This window comes from Odocoileus virginianus, unplaced genomic scaffold (genome assembly GCF_023699985.2).
Source record: "Odocoileus virginianus isolate 20LAN1187 ecotype Illinois unplaced genomic scaffold, Ovbor_1.2 Unplaced_Contig_7, whole genome shotgun sequence".
Lineage (NCBI taxonomy): Eukaryota > Metazoa > Chordata > Mammalia > Artiodactyla > Cervidae > Odocoileus > Odocoileus virginianus.
The window spans coordinates 2,825,396-2,848,228 of record NW_027224324.1 but is presented as its reverse complement, the minus strand read 5'-3'; the positions used below and the strand labels follow the sequence as shown (position 1 = coordinate 2,848,228).

General features: G+C 39.7%; 1 long non-coding RNA gene across 3 annotated transcripts in view; it reads left to right on the top strand.

The window, feature by feature from the left end:
• Nucleotides 1–22,833, top strand: part of LOC139033893 (uncharacterized) — a 117,928-nt gene that overhangs the window by 91,009 nt on the left and 4,086 nt on the right. For 2 of the 3 annotated variants that reach the window (XR_011486381.1, XR_011486378.1), the window contains 2 exons: nt 12,992–13,032; nt 13,853–14,262. This is a non-coding gene — a long non-coding RNA (uncharacterized lncRNA). Of the gene's footprint in view, nt 1–12,991; nt 13,033–13,852; nt 14,263–22,833 lie in introns of those variants that run through there. The other variant, XR_011486379.1, reaches the window with a different exon arrangement.

Here is a 22,833-nt window from a genome sequence, read left to right as displayed (position 1 = left end):
CACAGGGTGAAACACATGTTTATGGTCCTGAATAAACTGCTCAGATTCAAAAACTATTTGTGTGACAGTGCTAGACGAAGGAATGCTGGAGCCAAATGGGATGTTTGTAGCCTGTATTTGCATATCAATACCCAGACTCCCCTTTAGGAATACTACTGCTTCGTGACAATGCTGTTGTCTGAGGTCTGGGGCAAAGAAAAACCATAAAAGTTGGGACTCACTTTTCAATGCCCTCAATTCTTTTCTTGTGCTTTGGAAAACTGTGAAACAAGGTCACCAAGTTCCATTCTCCATAGTTTTATTATGCTTTCAATGAAGCAATTGAACCTGCACGGAACCCAGACAGACGGACATCACAAGGCCACTTTGTAGAAAGGCAGCTTCTTTAGAACATGAATGCTGAAGCTAGATTTGTGAGTTTCATGGGTTTGGGGCCTGTATACTGTTTAAAGAACCAAAGGGAATCAAACCTTTAAACAAAATATGTAGAACCCTTCTGCCTGCAGAAAAAAAGTATAAAATTAAGGATTCTTTTAGCCATGAAAAAGTCAACCTAAGAATGTAATAATAGCTACTTGGAAATCTGGCCATGGGTACTGAGGTTATTTTGTAAGGTGATGTTATTTTCTATCAGGTTGGCAAATGGAAGTCTGTTGTCAGTACTTATTTTTTAAATGGGATCACAGAGCCTGTTCATAGTTTTGCTGAGGTTTTACTTGGAGAAAGATTATTATTATTGTTATTTTTTCTTTTTTTTTCTGACAACACTTTGGACTTCCTGATGGGAATTTTAGTAAATTTTACCTTATATTTTAGAATGCAGTTGATTTCTTTAGTTGGTTAAACTCTATTGAAACAAAGATAAAAAGAAATGCATGTTTTCATATTACTGCCTTTACCCACTACTGTATAGTTGAAAATACTTTGTGAGAGTGCTATGATTGGAAATGTCAGGTTTAGCAGGATTTCTTCATGGGTAAATTTTCCCACACAACTACACTGTATTGTGTTCTCAAACTTTTTTTTTGAACCCACTTCACTTTACCAAACATTGTTTTGCTTTTTGGTTTTATCATTAGTTTGCTTTTTCTGTGTAGTCCAGACATGTTACTCCTGAATATTCTTTTATAGCGATCTCAAGAATCACTTACACCGTCTAAAATTGTCTTAAATACAGAAAATGCCGCTAACAATATTTCAATTGCCTTGTCCAGAGCTCTGAACAATTTTCCTGATTCACCTCCAATTATCTCTTCATGCTGTCCTAAGTTGTTTCAGTCGTGTCTGACTCTTTGCGACCCCATAGACTATAGCCCACCAGGCTCCTCTGTCCATGGGATTCTCCAGGCAAGAACACTGGAGTGGGTTGCCATGCCCTCCTCCAGGGGATCATCCCAACCCAGGAATCAAATCCATGTCTCTTACAACTCCTGCACTGGCAGGCAGGTTCTTTACCATCTGATTTCTAGTCATATCTTTATCTAGTACCAAAGATATGTTAGTGCCCTTGCAATGTCTTTACTATCCTTGATTTTTACATAAAATTTAGTATTTTGACTGTTCTCTGTTTTTATTTTCTTTTCTGATATCATCCTTCTCTTCTACTTCTTAAAATGTACATATGACCCTATTCCTTTCTTTCTGAATTTCATCTCTCAGTGTTTTCAACCACCTTTAGGTCTTCACCTACAACAACCATGTGGAAGAGAACTCTGAAAATGAGTTGGCCCATATTTTATTTTAATAGCTAAGCTGTTCATTTGCTCTTTCCATTGATTGTTATACTTATCACAAACTTGGTAGATTTAAAACTAAATACTGTAGTTATTTTCCTGTGGTTGGTTTTATTTTCCTATTTGTGCAAATTCTTTGACATTCTTTCCTTCAAAAGAATGTGTGCTGAGTTTAATAATCTCTTCTAATGAATAGAATGTGGCACAAGTGGCGTGTGTGAGTTCTGAGGCTAGGTCATAAAAGACTTGGCCGCTTCTGGGCCTTGCTTGCTCTTATGTCACCCGCTGTGGGAGGAACTTGCCACCATATTGTGAGGGCAGCCTCACAGTCCATGTGGAGAGGAGCAGAACCTTCCAGTCATAGCTGCAGCAACATGCCAGCCATGTGTGTGAGCTCACACAGACGTGGCCCTTCCATCTTCACTCAGGCCTGTGGATGGTAGGCTGACGTCTGTCCCATTAACTGCATCCACATGAGAGACCCTGAGCCGGAACCGCCAAACCAAATGGTTCCTGAATTCCCAGTTCTCAGAGAATGCCCGAGATTAGAAACACTGCTGTTTTATGCCACAGAGTTTGGGGTAATTGATTATGCAGCTCTTTCACCACTCCTCCAAAATTCACTTGTTTTCCTCTATCTGAAGAACTTTTTAGTCTCATGCCTTCTTATGTTAACGTGATTTTGTTATCTGTCACTTCTTTGGAGTATGATTATCAGGTTACCCCCCAATTTAGCTCAGACTGTCACCTCCCAGATGGCTGAAATGTTTAGCCTTTGAGCGAGCCTCCCTGACTCCCTCCTTTCAATATCTATAACACACCAATAGAAGATTATTTGTCTCTGAAACACATGGATCCCATACATTTTCTCTGCTCAAAAAACTTTATAATTTTCCCATTTGTCTTCAAACTACAGCCTTATATTGTTAGTGTAATGTATTAGAGTCTTGTTGAAAACTATTCACTCCTAAGCACCCTGTTGATTTTGCTTTGATATTATTTTGAGACTTGCTTCGGCTTCCTGGTAGGCAGAATGGACTTTCCATCCTTGATTAGGGGCTTGGCCATGTGACTTACTTTGGTAAGAGAGTTGTAGCAGACACAACATAAAGTCACGAAATGCCCTTAGGTTGTTGGGCTTGCCAAATTGTACTTCTGTCATTCCTGTGAGAGGCACATGACCCAGCTAGACTGCTAGTCCAAGGAAGATGAGAGAAACACAGAGTATGCATGAGCCCAGTACCATGTGAGGAGCTCGGCCCAGCCAGCCAATGGAGCTACCTAACCATGTCCACTCCAGACCATCCTTGGCCATCCCTGTGAGAGTAAATAACTGTGGTTTTAAATCACTGAGTTTTCAAAGTGGTTTATTATACAGTAACCTCTTTTCCTTTAACTTAATCTTTTCAAATATATTATTTTTTTCTGTTTAAAATTAACTCGTTACTCCCTGACTGTTCTCTATTCACTAAATACACTTACCTATTCCTATAGACACTTTTACATTTTCTCACATATCCTTTACTGTCTTTTTTAATAATAAGGAGTACTTATTAAATTATTAGTAACTCAAGCTGCGATATTATCACTTTTATGACGTCTGATAGAGGCAATATTATTGTTCATTTTAAAGGTGAGAGAGCTAGCAGCTTAAAAATTTGTCCAAATTTTTTCTTACTTACATGGTAAGTAAGAGCAGGATTTGAACTCAAGGTTTTGTGATTAAAAAGTAATAATTTACTCATAACCAAGATACTGTATTCCTGTTTCAGCTTCAATGCTTTCTGATAAAACTAATCCATAGATTATGCTTTTTTCAATTCCAAATGAATTTACTATTCCAAGCAGTAATAATTTTTATAATATTTTAAATTAATTTATTTATTTTAATTGTAGGCTAATTATTTTACAACATTGTAGTGGTTTTTCCCATACATTGACATAAATCAGCCACAAGTGTACACATGTGCCACTTCCCAAAACCCCCTCCCCATCCCATCCCTCTGGGTTCTCCCAGTGCACCATCTTTGAGTGCCCTGTTTCATGCAGTTGAACTTGGACTGGTCATCTATTTCATATATGGTAATATACATGTTTCAATGCTATTCTTTCAATCATCCCACCCTCGCCTTCTCCCACAGAGTCCAAAAGTCTGTTCTTTATATCTGTGTCTCTTTTGCTGTCTCACATATAGGGTCATCGTTACCATCTTTCTAAATTCCATATATATGCATTAATATACTGTATTGGTGTTTTTCTTTCTGACTTACTTCACTCTGTATAATAGGCTCCAGTTTCATCCACCTCATTAAAACTCATTCAAATGCTTTTTTTTCAATTGCTGAGTAATATTCCTTTGTGTATATGTACCAAAACTTTCTTATACATTTGACTGCCATTGGGCATCTAGGTTGCTTCTATGTCCTGGCTATTGTAAACAGTGCTGCAGTGAACACTGGGGTACACGGGTCTTTCAATCCTGGTTTCCTTGGTCTGTATGCCCAGCAATGGGACTCCTGGGTCGTATGGCAATTCTATTTTCCGTTTTTTAAGAAATCTCCACACTGTTCTCCAAAGTGACTGTACCAGTTTGCATTCCCACCAACTGTGTAAGAGGGTTCCCTTTTCTCCACACCCTTTCCAGCATTTATTGTCTGTAGACTTTCTGATGGCAGCCATTCTGAGCAGTGTGAGATGGTACCTCATTGTGGTTTTCATTTGCATTTTTCTGATAATGAGTGATGTTGAGCATCTTTTCATGTGTTTGTTAGCCATCTGTATGTCTTCTTTGCAGAAATGTCTGTTTAGTTCTTTGGCCCACTTTTTGATTGGGTTGTTTATTTTTCTGGTATTGAGCTGCATGAGCTGCTTATATATTTTGGAGATTAATTCTTTTACAGTTGCTTTGTTTGCTATTATTTTCTCCCATTCTGAAGGCTGCCTTTTTTTTTCTGAAGGCTGTCTTTTCACCTTGCTTATAGTTTCCTTCATTGTGAAAAAGCTTTTAAGTTTAATTAGGTTCCATTTGTTTGTTTTTGCTTTTATTTCCATTACTCTGGGAGGTGGGTCATAGAGGATCTTGCTGTGATTTATGTCAGAGAGTGCTTTGCCTATGTTTTCCTCTAGGAGTTTTATGGTTTCTGGTCTTACATTTAGATCTTTAATCCATTTTGAGTTTATTTTTGTGTATGGTGTTAGAAAGTGTTCTAGTTTCATTCTTTTACAGGTGGTTGACCAGTTTTCCCAGCACCACTTGTTAAAGAGATTGTCTTTTCTCCATTGTATATTTTTGCCTCCTTTGTCAAAGATAAGGTGTCCATAGGTGTGTGGATTTATCTCTGGGCTTTCTATTTTGTTTCATAATTCTGTCTTTGTGCCAGTGCCATACTGTCTTGATGACTGTAGCTTTGTAGTATAGTCTAAAGTCAGGCAGGTTGATTCCTCCAGTTCTATTCTTCTTTCTCAAGATTGCTTTGGCTATTCAAGGTTTTTTGTATTTCCGTACAAATTGTGAAATTATTTCTTTTGGTTCTGTGAAAAATACCATTGGTAGCTTGATAGAGACTGCATTGAATCTATAGATTGCTTTGGATATATACTTATTTTCACTATATTGATTTTTGTCATCCATGAACATGGTATATTTCTCCATTTATTTGTGTCATCTTTGATTTCTTTCATCAGTGTTTTACAGTTTTCTATGTATATGTCTTTTGTTTCTTTAGATAGCTTTATTCCTAAGTATTTTATTCTTTTTGTCTCAATGGTGAATGGGATTGTTTCCTTAATTTCTCTTTCTGTTTTCTCATTGTTCATGTATAGGATGCAAGGGATTTCTGTGTGTTAATTTTATATCCTGCAACTTTACTATATTCGTTGATTAGCTCTAGTAATTTTCTGGTAGAGTTTAGGGTTTTCTATGTAGAGGATCATGTCATCTGCAAACAGTGAGAGTTTCACTTCTTTTTCCTATCTGGATTCCTTTTATTTCTTTTTCTGCTCTGATTGCTGTGGCCAACACTTCCAAAACTATGTTGAATAGTAGTGGTGAGAGTGGGCACCCTTGCCTTGTTCCTGACTTTAGGGGAAATGCTTTCAAGTTTTCACCATTGAGGATAATGTTTTCTGTGGGTTTGTCATATATAGCTTTTATTATGTTGAGGTATGTTCCTTCTATTCCTGCTTTCTGGAGTTTTTATCATAAATGGATGTTAAATTTTGTCAAAGGCTTTTTCTGCATCTATTGAGATAATCATATGGTTTTTATCTTTCAATTTGTTAATGTGGTGTATTACATTGATTGATTTGTGGATATTAAAGAATCCTTGCATCCCTGGGATAAAGCCCACTTGGTCATGATGTATGATCTTTTTAATATGTTGTTGGATTCTGTTTGCTAGAATTTTGTTAAGGATTTTTACATCTATGTTCATCAATGATATTGGCCTGTAGTTTCCTTTTTTGTGTGGCATCTTTGTCAGGTTTTGGTATTAGGGTGATGGTGGCCTCATAGAATGAGTTTGGAAGTTTACCTTCTGCAATTTTCTGGAAGAGTTTGAGTAAGATAGGTGTTAGCTCTTCTCTAAATTTTTGGTAGAATTCAGGGTGTGAAGCCATCTGGTCCTGGTTTTGTTTGCTGGAAGATTTCTGATTACAGTTTCGATTTCCTTGCTTGTGATGGGTCTGTTAAGATTTTCTATTCCTTCCTGGTTCAGCTTTGGAAAGTTACACTTTTCTAAGAATTTGTCCATTTCTTCCAAGTTGTCCATTTTATTGGCATATAGTTGCTGATAGTAGTCTCTTATGATCCTTTGTATTTCTGTGTTGTCTGTTGTGATCTCTCCATTTTCATTTCTAATTTTGTTGATTTGATTCTTCTCCCTTTGTTTCTTGATGAGTCTGGCTAATGGTTTGTCAATTTTATTTATCTTCTCAAAGAACCAGCTTTTAGTTTTGTTGATTTTTGCTATAGTCTCTCTCTCTCTCTCTTATTTTCATTTATTTCTGCTCTAATTTTTATGGTTTCTTTCCTTCTACTAACCCTGGGGTTCTTCATTTCTTCTTTTTTCGTTGCTTTAGGTGTAAAGTTAGGTATTTATTTGATTTTTCTCTTGTTTCTTGAGGTAAACTTGTATTGCTATGAACCTTCCCCTTAGCACTGCTTTTACTGAATCCCATAGGTTTTGGGTTGTTGTGTTTTCATTTTCATTTGTTTCTATGCATATTTTGATTTCCTTTTTGATTTCTTCCATGATTTGTTGGTTATTCAGAAGCGTGTTGTTTAGCCTCCATATGTTTGTATTTTTAATAGTTTTTTTCCTGTAGTTGACATCTAATCTTACTGCATTGTGATCAGAAAAGATGCTTGAAATGATTTCAATTTTTGAATTTACCAAGGCTAGATTTATGACCCAGGATGTGATCTATCCTGGAGAATGTTCTGTGTGCACTTGAGAAAAAGGTGAAATTCATTGTTTTGGTGTGAAATGTCCTATAGGTATCAATTATGTCTACTGGTCCATTGTATCATTTGAAGTTTGTGTTTCCTTGCTAATTTACTGTTTAGTTGATCTATCCATAGGTGTGAGTGGGGTGTTAAAGTCTCCCACTATTATTGTGTTACTGTTAATTTCCCCTTTCATACTTGTTAGTGTTTGCCTTACATATTGCAGTGCTCCTATGTTGGGTGCATATATATTTATAATTGTTATATCTTCTTCTTGGATTGATCCTTTGATCATTATGTAGTGTCCTTCTTTGTCTCTTTTCACGGCCTTTATTCAGTCTATTCTATCTGATATGAGTATTGCTACTCCTGCTTTCTTTTGGTCTCCATTTGCATGAAATATCTTTTTCTAGCCCTTCACTTTCAGTCTGTATGTGTCCCTTGGTTTGAGGTGGGTCTCTTGTAGACAGCATATATAGGGGTCTTGTTTTTGTATCCATTCAGCCTGTCTTTGTCTTTTGGTTGGGGCATTCAACCCATTTCCATTTAAGGTAATTATTGATAAGTATGATCCTGTTGCCATTTACTTTGTTGTTTTGGGTTCGAGTTTATAAAGCTTTTCTCTGTTTCCTGTCTAGAGAAGGTCCTTTAGCATTTGTTGAAGAGCTGGTTTGGTGGTGCTGAATTCTCTCAGCTTTTGCTTGTCTGTAAAGCTTTTGATTTCTCCTTCATATTTGAATGAGATCCTTGCTGGGTACAGTAATCTGGGTTGTAGGTTTTTCTCTTTCATCACTTTAAGTATGTCCTGCCATTCCCTTCTGGCCTGAAGAGTTTCTATTGAAAGATCAGCTGTTATCCTTATGGGGATCCCCTTGTGTGTTATTTGTTGCTTTTCCCTTGCTGCTTTTAATATTTGTTCTTTTTGTTTGATCTTCATTAGTTTGATTAATATGTGTCTTGGGGTGTTTTGCCTTGGGTTTATCCTGTTTGGGACTCTCTGGGTTTCTTGGACTTGGGTGGCTATTTCCTTCCCCATTTTAGGGAAGTTTTCAACTATTATCTCCTCAAGTATTTTCTCATGCCCTTTCTTTTTGTCTTCTTCTTCTGGGACTCCTATGATTTGAATGTTGGGGTGTTTAACATTGTCCCAGAGGTCTCTGAGGTTGTCCTCATTTCTTTTAATTCTTTTTTCCTCTCTGCTTCATTTATTTCCATCATTCTATCTTCCACCTCACTTATCCTATCTTCTGCCTCAGTTATTCTACTGTTGGTTCCCTCCAGAGTGCTTTTGATCTCAGTTATTGCATTATTCATTATTGATTGACTCTTCTTTATTTCTTCTAGGTCCTTGTTAAACATTTCTTGCATCTTCTCAATCCTTGTCTCTAGTCTATTTATCTGTAACTCCATTTTGTTTTCAAGATTTTGGATCAATCTTTACTATCATTCTGAATTCTTTTTCAGGTAGACTCCCTATCTCCTCCTCTTTGGTTTGGTTTGGTTTGGTGGGCATTTATCATGTTCCTTTACCTGCTGAATATTTCTCTGCCTTTTCATTTTGTTTAGATTGCTGTGTTTGGGGTGCCCTTTCTGTAGGCTGGAAGTTTGTGGTTCCTCTTTATTGTGGAGCCTGCTCCCTGTGGGTGGGGTTGGACTAGTGGCTTGTCAAGGTTTCCTGGTTAGGGGAGCTTGCATCTGTGTTCTGGTGAGGTGAAGCTGGATCTCTTCTCTCTGAAGTGCAATGAAGTGTCCAGTAGTGAGTTTTGGGGTGTCTATGGGTTTGGCATGGCTTTGGGCAGCCTGTCTTTTAATGCTCAGGGTTGTGTTCCTGCTTTGCTGGAGAATTAGCATGGTATGTCTTGCTCTGGAACTTGTTGGCTCTTGGGTGGAGCTTGGTTTCAGTGTAGGTATGGAGGCTTTTGGGTGAGCTCTTGTCTATTAATGTTCCCTGGAATCAGGAGTTCTCTGATGTTCTCAAGTTTTGGAGTTAAGCCTCCTGCCTCTGGCTTTCAGTCTTATTCTTACAGTAGCCTCAAGACTTCTCCATCCATACAGCACAGATGATAAAACATCTAGGTTAATGGTGAAACAGTTCTCCACAGTGAGGGACATGAAGAGAGCTTCACAGAGTTACATGGAGACAAGAAGTAGAAGGAGGGAGATTGAGGTGACCAGGCGGAGAAGAACGGGAATCAAAAGGGGAGAGAACAATCTAGCCAGTATTCACTCCCCAGGTGAAAATGGATACTGAAGGTTGGATTCTTAAAGCTACAAAATCGATAACAAATAGCAAAAAGCAAAGATTAAAAATCTAGAGTAGAGGTTAGACTCTCAAAAACAATATTAAAAATACAAAACAAAATCAATCACAAAATTATAATATATATATATATGAAGTTTGCTTTAAAAATAGGGTCTTTTTTTTTTTTGCAAGGTAATAGTAGGTTATAAAAATGAAAATTAAAGGAGTAATAAAGAACTTAAATTAAAAAAATTAAAAAGTGATAATAGTAAAAATATATCTAGGAATTTCTCTGGAGCTGTTGTGGGCAGTGTGGGGTCAGTTCAGTTTCAGATAGTTCCTTGTTCCAGCTTGTACTTGTTCTCAAGTTCTATAGGCCCCCTCCAATGCTTAGTCCTTGTTAACTACAGGGTTTTAATCTGTTGCACCTGTCGCTTCCAGAGCGGTTCCCTCTTTGTTTATTTTGGCTTCCTCTCTTTGCAAGTCTCTTCAGTGTTAATTTCTGCCCTGACACAAGGGGGCGAAGGCGGTCACCTATTTAGGCTCACTTGTTCAGTTGTGTTTAGGGGAGGGACACTGCAAACAAACATTGCTGGCGTGTGTGGGGAGTGCGCGCAGTGTAGCCCACCCTGAGTTTTCCCCAGCTCGAGGCAGCCTGTGCTTCCCGGGTCTACACTGCTCGGGCCCCCCGGTGCTTTACAGGGGCGCTGTCCCAGGTGGGCCCTGGGTTTCGTGCCCTTCCCAGGTCTCAGCAGCTCAGGGGACCAGGTGCTTGGTGCGCGCACTGTCCCAGGTGGGCCGTGCATCTGCATCACCTCCCCGTCCTGGCTGCTCCGTGTCCCGGGTGCGCCGTGAGAGCACCGTCTCAGGTGTGCCGTGTGTCTCCTCTGGGGAGCTGATCTCAGGCTGCGACCCTCCTGGCGGATGTCAACCATCCAGGATCCCAGGAAGACGTGGTTAGCAACTGGGATTAGCTCACAGTTTGGTGGAAGATGCCCTCTCTGGGGCTGAGAGTGCAGCAGCCCCTTGCCTTCCGCCCTGCCTGTCACACGCCTGCCTCTCTGCCTCCGACGGGGGGTGGGGAGAGGTCTGTATGCACCTGGCTAGCTCTCCTTTGGTGTTCGCTCAATGCTTTGTTCTGTGAGCAGGCCAGGCTGTGCGTTAGAGCCTTTCTCGGGAAAGTTCTCTTTCTTTTTTCTCTCTGGTGATCCAAGTTTGGGTTTCTATCTCACGTTAGCCCCCTCAGATTGTCCTCAGGGCACTCAGGCCCGGTCCTTACCCTAAGCACCAGTGATGCAGCCGGCGCCTCCCTGTCCAGCCCCCGCTCGCTGGTGGTGGACGCGAGCATCTGGGCTACTTCTCTGCTGGCAGTTGAGGTTAGGCGCATATTCTGTGGGTTTTTTTTTTTTCCCCACCTCTGGTTATGTTGCCCTCTGAGATTCCAAAACTCCCCACAGACCCGCCTGTGAGAGGGTTTCCTACTGTTTGGAAACTTCTCCTTCACGACTCCCTCCCCAGGATGGGTCTCCATCCCTAACTTTTGTCTTTTATATTTTGTCCTACCTCCTTTCAAAGAGAATGGGCTGCCTTTCTGGGTGCCTGGTGTCCTCTGCCAGTGTTCAGAAGTTGTTTTGTGGAAGTTGCTCAGCGTTCAAATGATCTTTTGATGAATTTGTGGGGGAGAAAGTGGTCTCCCCGTCCTATTCCTCCACCATCTTGGGGTGGCCCCCCCACCCTCCACCCCCCGACTCATTTTTATAATATTAGTGAGCGGTGTTTCTTTAGTAATTTATAACATTGTATGTTGTAATCTTTATTCAATCCTCATCTCTTCTTGAAGAATGCATGATTATTATTTTCTCTGTAAGGAAAACAAGAACCTGAAGTTAAATAGTTTGGTCTGAAACATTGAGCTCTACATGGTGGACCTAAGAGAGAGATGTCATGGGCTGAATTGTGTCCATCCCCCCTTTCATACGTTGAAGCCTGAGTCCCCAGTGTGATGGTGTTTGGACTTGGGACCTTTCGTGAGGTAATAAAAGTTAAATGGTGCTGTACACATGGGGCCCTGATCTTCCATCAGGAAGGAGGAAGAGGAAGGGACAGCAGAGTGCTCCCTGTCTGCGCACAAAGCTGAAAGCCCTGTGTGGATGCAACGGCAGGGTGGCTGCCCACAAACCAGCCAGAGAGCTCGCGCCAGAAACCACCCTGATGGCACCTTGGTCTTGGATTTCTAGTCTCCAGGACTGCCAGAAAATAAAATTCTGTTTAAGCTACCCAGTGGGTGGTAGTTTGTTTTGGCAGCCCTAGCTGACTAATACAAGAGCTAAGCCTTTTCATTGCCAGTGTCTCTCTGCTTAACTCCTTAAATCTATTCTTCATTACATTTGTCATCAATGCTCTGAGGATAGGAATGATACCTTAGTATCCCCTGCCGTATCTTATTTGTATAGTAGATCCTCCGATGTTTAATAGGCTCACAGCGGGCTTACAAGGGGAAGAGGGCACGATGTCAACTTTAGAGTGGAACTGCTCAGATCCAGAGGGGTGCAAAGACAGCAAACCTGGCCCTGCATTAGTGAAGAGCAGGGTCTGGGACTCAGGATCTCCCGCCAGCCTCTCAGATGCAGTGTTCCCTTCACTTCAGTGGTGAATGTGGAAACTGAAGGTGTCACCCTCACTGCTGCTACTATATCTTATTTTTTTAAAGTTATTAAGCTGCATCATAGATATTTTATTAGGTATCTATGGTACATCTCATTGAATTTTCAAGATTCATTTATATGGTCATAGGGCTATGAAGTTAACTGAAATAACATTTTATTGAGAGGTTTATTAATGCCTGAATTTGCCTTCAATTCAGGTCAAACAGTATATTCTTTAAAGTGTTAGGTGCTCAATCGTGTCTGACTCTTTGCGACCCCATGGACTGTAGCCTACCAGGCTCCTCTGTCCATGGAATTCTCCAGGCAAGAATACTGGAGTGGGCTGCCATGCCCTCCTCCAGGGGATCTTCCCAACCTAAGGATTGATCTTAGGTCTCCTGCATTTTGGGCAGATTCTTTACAATCTGAGCAGCTAGGAAATCCTCTTAAAACACACAAACAAACAAAAACTTAAAATTCTTTTTTTATTGGAGGACAATTGTTCTACAATATCATGTTGACTTCTGCCACACACACATCAACACGAATCAGCCACAGGTATACATATATCCCCTCTCTCCTGAGCCCCCTCTCCTCTCCCACCCCATCCCACCACCCCTAAGTTGTCACCTTTTTAATAATGTTTTAGAATGGAACCCAAATGCCACGGAAAGCCAACAACTGCAACTACAGCAAGATTCTAACTATAGAAAGAAAAATGGTTGCCACATGATATACCAAAAAGGGAATAGAAATCTAGGATTCTCAGTGTAACAAAACATATTTAACAGACATATTATTTTGTTTCTTTTTGATTAGGTGAAAACTGTTTAAATGTTATATTTGTGTGTATGAGAATGAAAAATGTGAACATATTTATGTGCTTAATCTAATTGTATGTACTGTGCTTGTCTTTATTTTCCAGAGAGGAAACCCAACCTCAGGAGTCCCAAGGACATATCCAAGGTACGTACATCTGTTTGTCCATCTATCAAATCAGGCTGTGCAGGTGATTTGCTGCTCTGTGGTAGGTACATAATGTGTAAATGACTGGAGTTTGGAATGGAAACCATTGAAACTACCCCTGTAAAGAAAATGGCAGGGTCTTCTACTATTATCAGGAGCTATTTTAAATGCTAAATCAAAAGGATGCCAACTGGTGGCCTTGTTGCTAGTCTCAGTAGAGAAGGAAATGTTTAAATTAACATGAAGCTTCGAATCTATTTCCACTTCATAGAGAGGTCTGAAATTGATCATCACGGTAACATGTGAAGACTTGCACAGCTGTGGTTGGTGGGGCTTTTGTTTAATGGATAAACAACACTTACAAGTTGATGGTGCAGTTTCTCATTTTTATTCAGTTATGCATCCAAAATATAGACCAATAAGTTAGATCACAACATTTCAGGCTCTTTTTCTATTTCAAAAGTGAAGGTTTTAATCATGTGGACATGAAACCTGCAAAACTCCATGTGCAGAAAGGCAGTATGACATGGTAGAAGAGGTGATGGCAGGGAGGCAGATCTCTGGGGTCCAGCCAAGATTCATCCCTTAAAGCATTCAGAGGCCCGTAAAGTGACCCTGAGCCTCAGGGAAGCTATTCTCCTCTGTATGAGGTTCACGATAAAGTCCTTGCTTAAATGCAGACAGTGTGGTGAAAATCACATTTAATAATACTATTTACATTTGTATGATCTTTTATATTCACAAAATCCTCCGCCCCCTTTTTTTCCTCATAAAGATGGGGCTAATTAAGAGAGGCAATGCTCTGGTTTTCCCGTTTCAGTCACTGAGGCTTGGAAGTTCAGGTGTGCTCAAGGCCAGGAACTGAGAGTGGAGGCCCTTGTCACTGTCGTCCAGCAGTGTTCTCTGGCGAGGAGTGCGAATGAGCACCGTGTACGTGAGGGGGAAGCACGTGGCCATGGCCGCGCCTATTGTGAAAACGGTCTGTTAACAACAATCAATCATAACAGTGGGCTTAATGTAAAAGTGTATAATATAATTTATTTTGTCACTTATCCCAGTTTTGGTATGTGTAGATAATAGAATTTATATGTTTTGTGTTCCACATCCATAAGATGGGGATAAAAATTACAGACTAAATGAGATGTTGTGATAATTAAATCATGTAAATGCTTAAAGCTTACTTAGCATATGGCAAGGATTCAATAAACATAATCATTATTATCATCAAAATTGGATAAAGAAAAGTTATACTTGTATGGGATGGATTGTAGGGCTTCTAAGATGGCTCAGTGATAAAGAATTTCCCTGCCAACGCAGGAGATATCGGAAATGCAGGTTCGATCCCTGGGTTGGAAAGATCCCCTGCAGTAGGAAATGGCAACCCATTCCAATATTCTTGCCTGGAGAATTCCATGGACAGAGAAGCCTGGCGAGCTACAATCCATGGGGTCGCAAAGAGCCAGACACAACTAAGCAACTGAGCCCACATGCACTCACAGGATGAGTTCTAACCCTGGGAAACCACTTGTAACTGAATTGTCATTTCCTGTTAGTTTCATGAAATTGCCTTTACAATCCTGTAGCTGTTCCTAGTTTGCTGTGAAGATAGCCTGTTGTAGGGGACGGTAATAGCTTACTAGACTAAAGGCCCAGAAATTAAATTGCATTTCATCACTCAGTTGTTAAACTGTACACCTTCTATCATAGTCTTGACTTCTTTGTACACATAATAAGAGTACTTATATTTTTGTTGTTGCCTTATTTAAGATTTAGGCATTTAGTGAATGATCCATTCACTCACTAAGCAAAGAAACAATGTACTAATAGTTAAAGAGGTAAAGATTATAAAGAGATAATCCTTGACCTCACAGATCTTAAAATGTAGTAAGGGGAATTCAATCTGTAAAGAGATGATTATAACAAGGTACTATATACATATGAGAACTGAGATGTGTGTAAACTGTCACAGTGAAAAATAGAGGCAAAATTAATGACTCCTTTTCAGTAAAATGGTGTGGAGATAAGAGTTGGTTTCTGAGAAAGATGACATTTGAATTGAATCTTGAAAAACAAGAATATAAAGATGGGCTTTTAGGCAAAGGGACTGGCATGTACAACTTTACAAAGACTTATCCAAATAACCCTTCAAGATCTACACTTTTGGAATTCTGCACAGATGTATTTACAATGTTTTCTTAAAAATTTATCAAACCAAGGCAGAAATTCAAAATTAATTGGGTCATTATTGTAGCAATACTCACAACAGCCAAGACAAGGAAACAACTTACCTGTGCACTGATGGATAAATAAGATAAAGCAGCATACATGCACACACACAGACACATCTGGGGATATGATTCAGCCACAAGAAAGAAGGAACATGCATAGACCTTGAGGGCATTGTTCTAAGTGAAATAAGTCAGAGAAAAGCAAATACCATGTGATCTCATTGTATATGTAATCTTAGAAAAACAAACTCAGAAACAGTGGAATGGTGGTTGTCAGCACAGAAGGATGATGGAAATCCTGGGTGTTGGTTAAAGGATACAAATTTCAGTTATGAGATGAATAAGTTCTGGGAACCTAATATACAGCAAAGAATGGCACATGACTAAGCGACTGAACGACAACAAATATAAAGCTTGGTGACTGTAGTTAACAATACTGTGCTCCGTGCTTGAAAGTTGCTGTGAAAGCAGAACTTTAATGTTCTCACTGTAACAACAACGTGGCAGTGATGTGAGGGGAAGGGTGTGTTAACTAACTTTATTGTGATTAATGCTTGTTGCTTAATCACTCAGTTGTGTCCAACTCTCTGAGGCTCCATGGACTATAGTCGGCCAGGCTCCTTTGTCCATGGAATTTTCCAGGCAAGAATACCAGAGTGGGTTGCTGTTTCCTTCTTCAGAGGATCTTCCCAACCCAGGGATCAAACCCATCTCTTGTGTCTCCTGCGTTGGCAGGCAGATTCTTTACCACTCGCGCCACCTGGGAAGCCCTAAAATTGTGGTACACACACAATATATATGTGTATCAAATCATCACATTGTACACCTTAAACTTACACAATATTATATGTCAACTTATATCTCAATAAAACTGGAAGAAAAAATAGTAAGAAAAGTAAATTGAAGAAGTCAAAGGGAAGAGACAGGGAACCTGAGAAGAGATAAACTTCAGGGTGATTTATGTACTTTGTTGTTATTCAGTTGTGTCTGACTCTTTGTGACCCCGTGAACTGCAGCATGCCAGGCTTCCCTGTCTTTCACTATCTCCCAGAGTTTGCTCAAACTCATGTCCACTGAGTCAGTGATATAATGCAACTGTCTCATCCTCTGTTGCTCCCTTCTCCTCCTGCCTTCAATCTCTCCCAGCATCAGGGTCTTTTCCAATGAGTTGGCTCTTCTCATCAAGTGGCCAAAATATTGGAACTTCAGCTTCATCATCAGTCCTTCCAATGAACATTTAGGATTTATTTCCTTTAGGATTGACTGGTTTGATCTCCTTGCTATCCAAGGGACTCTCAAGAGTCTTCTCCAACACCACAGTTCAAAGGCATCAATTCTTTGGCACTCAGCCTTCTTTATGGTCCAACTCTCACATCCGTACATGACTACTGGAAAAGCCATAGCTTTGACTATATGGACCTTTGTTGACAAAATAATGTCTCTGTTTTTAATACTCTGTCTAGATTCGTCATAGTTATTCTTCCAAGGAGCAAGCGTGTTTTTTTTAATTTCATGAAGGGAAATGGGAGCAGGGAAGAGCCGTGTATAAGCATGCCCAGGTGGAAAAATGCAATGTGTAAGTTATGTTTAGTTTATGAAAAAGTATGTCAGATATGCAGATGACACCACCCTTATGGCAGAAAGTGAAGAACTAAAGAGCCTCTTGATGAAAGTGAAAGAGGAGAGTGAAAAACTTTGCTTAAAGCTCAATATTCAGAAAACTAAGATCATGGCATCCGGTTCAATCACTTCATGGGAAATAGAAGGGGAAACAGTGGAAAATGGCTGACTTTATTTTTCTGGGCTCCAAAATCACTGCAGATGGTGATTGCAGCTATGAAATTAAAAGACGCTTACTCCTTGGAAGGAAAGTTATGACCAACCTAGACAGCATATTAAAAAGCAGAGACATTACTTTGCCAACAAAGGCACATCTAGTCAAGGCTATGGTTTTTCTAGTGGTCATGTATGGATGTGAGATTTGGACTATAAAGAAAGCTGAGTGCAGAAGAACTGATACTTTTGAACTGTGGTGTTGGAGAAGACTCTTGAGAGTCCCTTGGACTGCAAGGAGATCCAACCAGTCCATCCTAAAGGAGATCAGTCCTGGGTGTTCATTGGAAGGACTGATGTTGAAGCTGAAACTCCAGTACTTTGGCCACCTGATGCGAAGAGCTGACTCATTGGAAAAGACCCTGATGCTGGGAAAGATTGAGGGCAGGAGGAGAAGGGGATGACAGAGGATGAGATGGTTGGATGGCATCACCAACTCAATGGACATGGGTTTGGGTGGACTCCAGGAGTTGGTGATGGACAGGGAGGCCTGGCGTGCTGTGGTTCATGGGGTCACAAAGAGTCAGACATGACTGAGTGACTGAACTGAACTGAACTGATGTTGTATAGGAGCTGTTGAAGAGTCTAGGTCATATTCTGTAGCAGTGGTCCCTATGTGCTTCACTGGTAATTGCCTCATAAAAGTGAGAATTCTGGTTGCTTTTTGAGTAGGTAAGCACATGAACTCATCAGTGATTAAGTTTTCTTTTTGAAAAATAACTGTTGGGTGCACCTATGTGTACATAAGGGACACTATTATAAGTGAAATTTTAACAGCCCATTCACTGTTAATTCCAGAAAAATTGCCGTATATTTAAATATTACTGATTACTAATTCACATAGACTTAATATCTGGCTTTTATACTTTTTAAAGCACAAGATTAGTGGTGTCAGTGTCCATTTTGTGATTTGAACTTATTCCGTGTGAAAACTTAGAATAATTTTTTGGTGACACGACCAAAATGAAATAGTATACAAGCAATATTATCAGAACTGCATAGTAACCTTCCTTTAATCATTCATTCTAACTATTCAGTGATTTATCCCTTAGCACCATTATTCAATATATATATTCCTGATCTTCTTTAGTAATTAGCTGATAAGTTAATGAATGAAAAACCTAGATTAAGTCAGGGACTCAGCTAGGTGCTAAGAATTTAGACATGATACAGGCTTGGTCTCAAAGAGACAAGTACCTGGATAAAACATAGATTAGACGTACTGTGCTCATGGAGGAATGACTGAGAAAATGGCTGTTCTATCATGTTGTTGTATCATAACTTCACTCTGGGTGGGGTAATTGACAGAGCCATCTCTTTCTTCTCCTCACACCTGGACAACCCAGACATTATCCTGACCTCTCTCAAGTTACCTATCTGCAGCCTGAAGGGGCTGCTTCAAGCTGTCATCTCAAAGTGGCAAAATCATGGCCATGTCTCAGCAAGCTGTCTGTTTGTGCTCATTGCAAGGATCTTTGCCATCAAATCTTTCCATGCCAAAGTAGTATCCTCCATAGGAGATACATATAATAACTGTAGAAAATTTTAGAGGAGACTCAAAAAAACAGAGGGAGAAGCTTAAAGATGATTTTTTTTCACTTCTCATTGGGAATCTTAGGGGCGGCTTACCACGTCTAAGTAGAGCAGAGATCCAGAGTTCCCTTCACACTTGGAGGAGATATGAAAGAGGCCTAACAATGGAGATGATGTAGACAGTGAGTGCTGGACTGATGAGAGACAAGTGGAGGTCTCGTGGAGGAATTTTTGACATTTTCCAGCAAATGCCAGAGTGATGACCAAAAACCATGAAATTAAGCTGGTAACAATTTTTTAACGTGTGATTGAATATGGGAGTTGAAAACATCACTGTATGTAGATCAAATGTCTCCTCCCTAAGAATTCTCTATTAAGAAATTATCTGTCCTTTTTTTATGTCTGTCTGAAGGGAAAGTTACTCAGTTGTGTCCAACTCTTCGCGACCCCATGGACTGTAGCCCACCAGGCTCCTCTGTCCATGGGGATTTCTCCAGGCAAGAGTACTGGAGTGGGTTGCCGTTCCCTTCTCCAGGGGATCTTCCTGACCCAGGGATTAAACCTGGGTCTCCTGCATTGCAGGCAGATTCTTTACCATCTGATCCATCAGGGTCTACTCCTTGTTTAAATCTTTCTCATGGCACTATTTTTTGGTGGGGGCTGGATCATCGAAAAAGCAAGAGAGTTCCAGAAAAACATCTATTTCTGCTTTATTGACTATACCAAAGCCTTTGACTGTGTGGGTCACAATAAACTGTGGAAAATTCTTAAAGAGATGGGGATACCAGACCACCTGACCTGCCTCTTGAGAAACCTATATGCAGGTCAGGAAGCAACAGTTAGAACTGGACATGGAACAACAGACTGGTTCCAAATAGGAAAAGGAGTATGTCAAGGCTGTGTATTGTCACCCTGCTTATTTAACTTATATGCAGAGTACATCATGAGAAACGCTGGGCTGGAGGAAGCACAAGCTGAAATCAAGATTGCCGGGAGAAATATCAATAACCTCAGATATGCAGATGACACCACCCTTATGGCAGAAAGTGAAGAGGAACTAAAAAGCCTCTTGATGAAAGTGAAAGAGGAGAGTGAAAAAGTTGGCTTAAAGCTTAACATTCAGAAAACTAAGATCATGGCATCCGGTCCCATCACTTCATGGGAAATAGATGGGGAAACAATGGAAACAGTGTCAGACTTTATTTTGGGGGGCTCCAAAATCACTGCAGATGGTGATTGCAGCCATGAAATTAAAAGATGCTTGCTCCTTGGAAGGAAAGTTATGACCAACCTAGATAGCATATTAAAAAGCAGAGACATTACTTTGTCAACAAAGGTCTGTCTAGTCAAGGCTATGGTTTTTCCAGTGGTCATGTATGGATGTGAGAGTTGGACTCTGAAGAAAGCTGAGCGCCAAAAAATTGATGCTTTTGAACTGTGGTGTTGGAGAAGACTCTTGAGAGTCCCTTGGACTGCAAGGAGATCCAATCAGTCCATCCTAAAGGAGATCAGTCCTGGGTGTTCATTGGAAGGACTGATGCTGAAGCTGAAACTCTAGTACTTTGGCCACCTGATGCAAAGAGTTGACTCATTGGAAAAGACCCTGATGCTGGGAGGGATTGGGGGCAGGAGGAGAAGGGGACAACAGAGGATGAGATGGCTGGATGGCATCACCGACTCGATGGACATGAGTTTGAGTAAACTCTGGGAGTTGGTGAAGGACAGGGAGGCCTGGCGTGCTGCAGTTCATGGGGTCACAAAGAGTTGGACACGACTGAGTGACTGAACTGAACTGAACTGAACTGAAGTATACTTAGAGTAACTGTGCTGCTTCCATCTTTATGAGTTGCAATCTTCTTATCTAGTTGTGTCATATTTGTTTTGTTACGTCCTTTTTTCCAACAGGACCTAACACAATGCCTTGTACTTCTCACATAGTAGGTACTTTGTATATAACATGATATGAAATTAGCTGGCTCAGTTGGTAAAGCATCTGCCTACAACGTGGGAGACCCAGGTTCAGTCCCTGGGTTGGGAAGATCCCCTGGAGAAGGAAATGGCAACCCACTCCAGTATTCTTGCCTGGGAAAGCCCATGGACAGAGAAGCCTGGTGGGCTGCAGTCCATGGTGTCGCAAAGAGTCAGACAGACTGAGTGACTTCACTTCACTTTTTTTTTTTTTTTTGGTCTTTTTTTTATTGTAGTGGTTTTTGCCATACATTGACATGAATCAGCCATGGATTTACATGTGTTCCCCATCCCGATCCCCCCTCCTGCCTCCCTCCCCATCCGATCCCTCTGTGTCTTACCAGTGCACCAGCCCTGAGCACCCGTCTCATGCATCCAACCTGGGCTGGTGATCTGTTTCACCATTGATAGTATACTTGCTTCAATGCTGTTCTCTCAGAACATCCCACCCTCGCCTTCTCCCATAGAGTCTAAAAGTCTGTTCTATACATCTGTGTCTCTTTTTCTGTTCTGCATATAGGGTTATTGTTACCATCTTTCTAAATTCCATATATATGTGTTAGTATACTGTATTGGTCTTTATCTTTCTGGCTTACTTCACTCTGTATAATGGGCTCCACTTCACTTTATATAAAATGCCATTTCATTTGTATTCTAGGAAAGAACCTTTTATACACCACAGCATCGGACAAGGTGGTATCACATCACTCTTCTTTCTCATTTATTTGAGTAAATTCTCACACAAACATTTAACCAACGGAGCAGGAGTATTGGTAATATTCTGTTGGTTACAAATAGATAGTTTTTCAGAGAATTTATCCTGAGTTTTGTAAAGCAAATGAAGCCATCTTGTGGTTCCATATGGGTATTCATTATGTCTTCAGAATGACATTATACTTAGCCATCATCATAGAAGCTTCTAATGGCAGGGTACTATTTTAAAGAATATGTAAACCTTCCATAAAGATTTAGATTTTCACTCACAAAAAGATTACGTATGGAAAATCTCTGGCTATGATTCCTCAATAAACATTAAGAAAATAAACAGAATAACTTTAGCATGGAGTCTATAATTCTAAGAATTTTCTTCCTTACTTGATCCTGGCTTCATTACATAAGATTTTTTTTCTATGATTTTTATTTTATTCTGTTTTCATAACTGACATTATCTAATTTATTCATTCCTATTATGTGACTTGAAAAATCAGTGAACCGTTGATTTAAGCTTTCCTTATTTTGGTCACCAACATCTCCATGAGTCTATCTGAGGCCCAAAAAGTGGCTCCCTCATACTGAAAAAGATGAGATATTGATTCTTTTCTGTAGTTTAAAATGTTAAAATAGTTTTGTTTGTAATCAAAGGGAACTGCAACTATGGGGATATGATTATGAAGTAGGTGCTGGAGAGTCTGAGAAAATAGAAACTACTCACGCTATTTAACATAATTTTTGCATCTCAGATGTGAACCATAATGACCATGAAATCCAAGTTGTATTTTTACAATAAATGTATTGTAGAATACATTAGAAGAATACATTAAGAAGAAATATTTATGTGTCAATTAAGGTATATGACAAACCAAAACTCTATAATCTGGAACTAAAAGTTTCAATATTTGACATTTTATATAAACTTACACATTTTATATATTACACTGATATACATTTATTATATATATTTTTCCCAGTATGTACTTACATATTTATTTTCCAAAGTATTTGCATTTTAGAGTCAACTAATACTTTACTGATAACTTATTAAAAGACAAAAATAAACAAATGGAACAACAGCATAAAACATTCTCCAGACTGAAAAAGGGCTGGCCATTTACATGTTATTTCAGCCTCTCTTAACCTGTATCTCACAGCATCAGGCTAAGCAGGACAAATACTTTGAGTGGAAACAAATGCCTTTGCCATGCTCTTACAAACTTATGTTCTCATTAATACAGAAATACTGGGAAGAGAGTATATTTTAAATTTATTTTAGTATCACAGCTATATTTTCCATCTCTTAGTTAATATTAAGATTTAATCACTATTGGGAATTGAGGTTCACAAAGAAGGAGAAAAAATAGTCCTTCAATGACCAAATGTGACTTTCAGAAATCACACTTGGTGATTAATGTGATTAATCTTGCATTTAAATGGAGTCAGAAAAGAAAAAGAACACCTTACTCCTTTGAACTGTATTTCGTATCACAAATGCTAATGTCAAACAAAGAGTAGAGAGTCATGT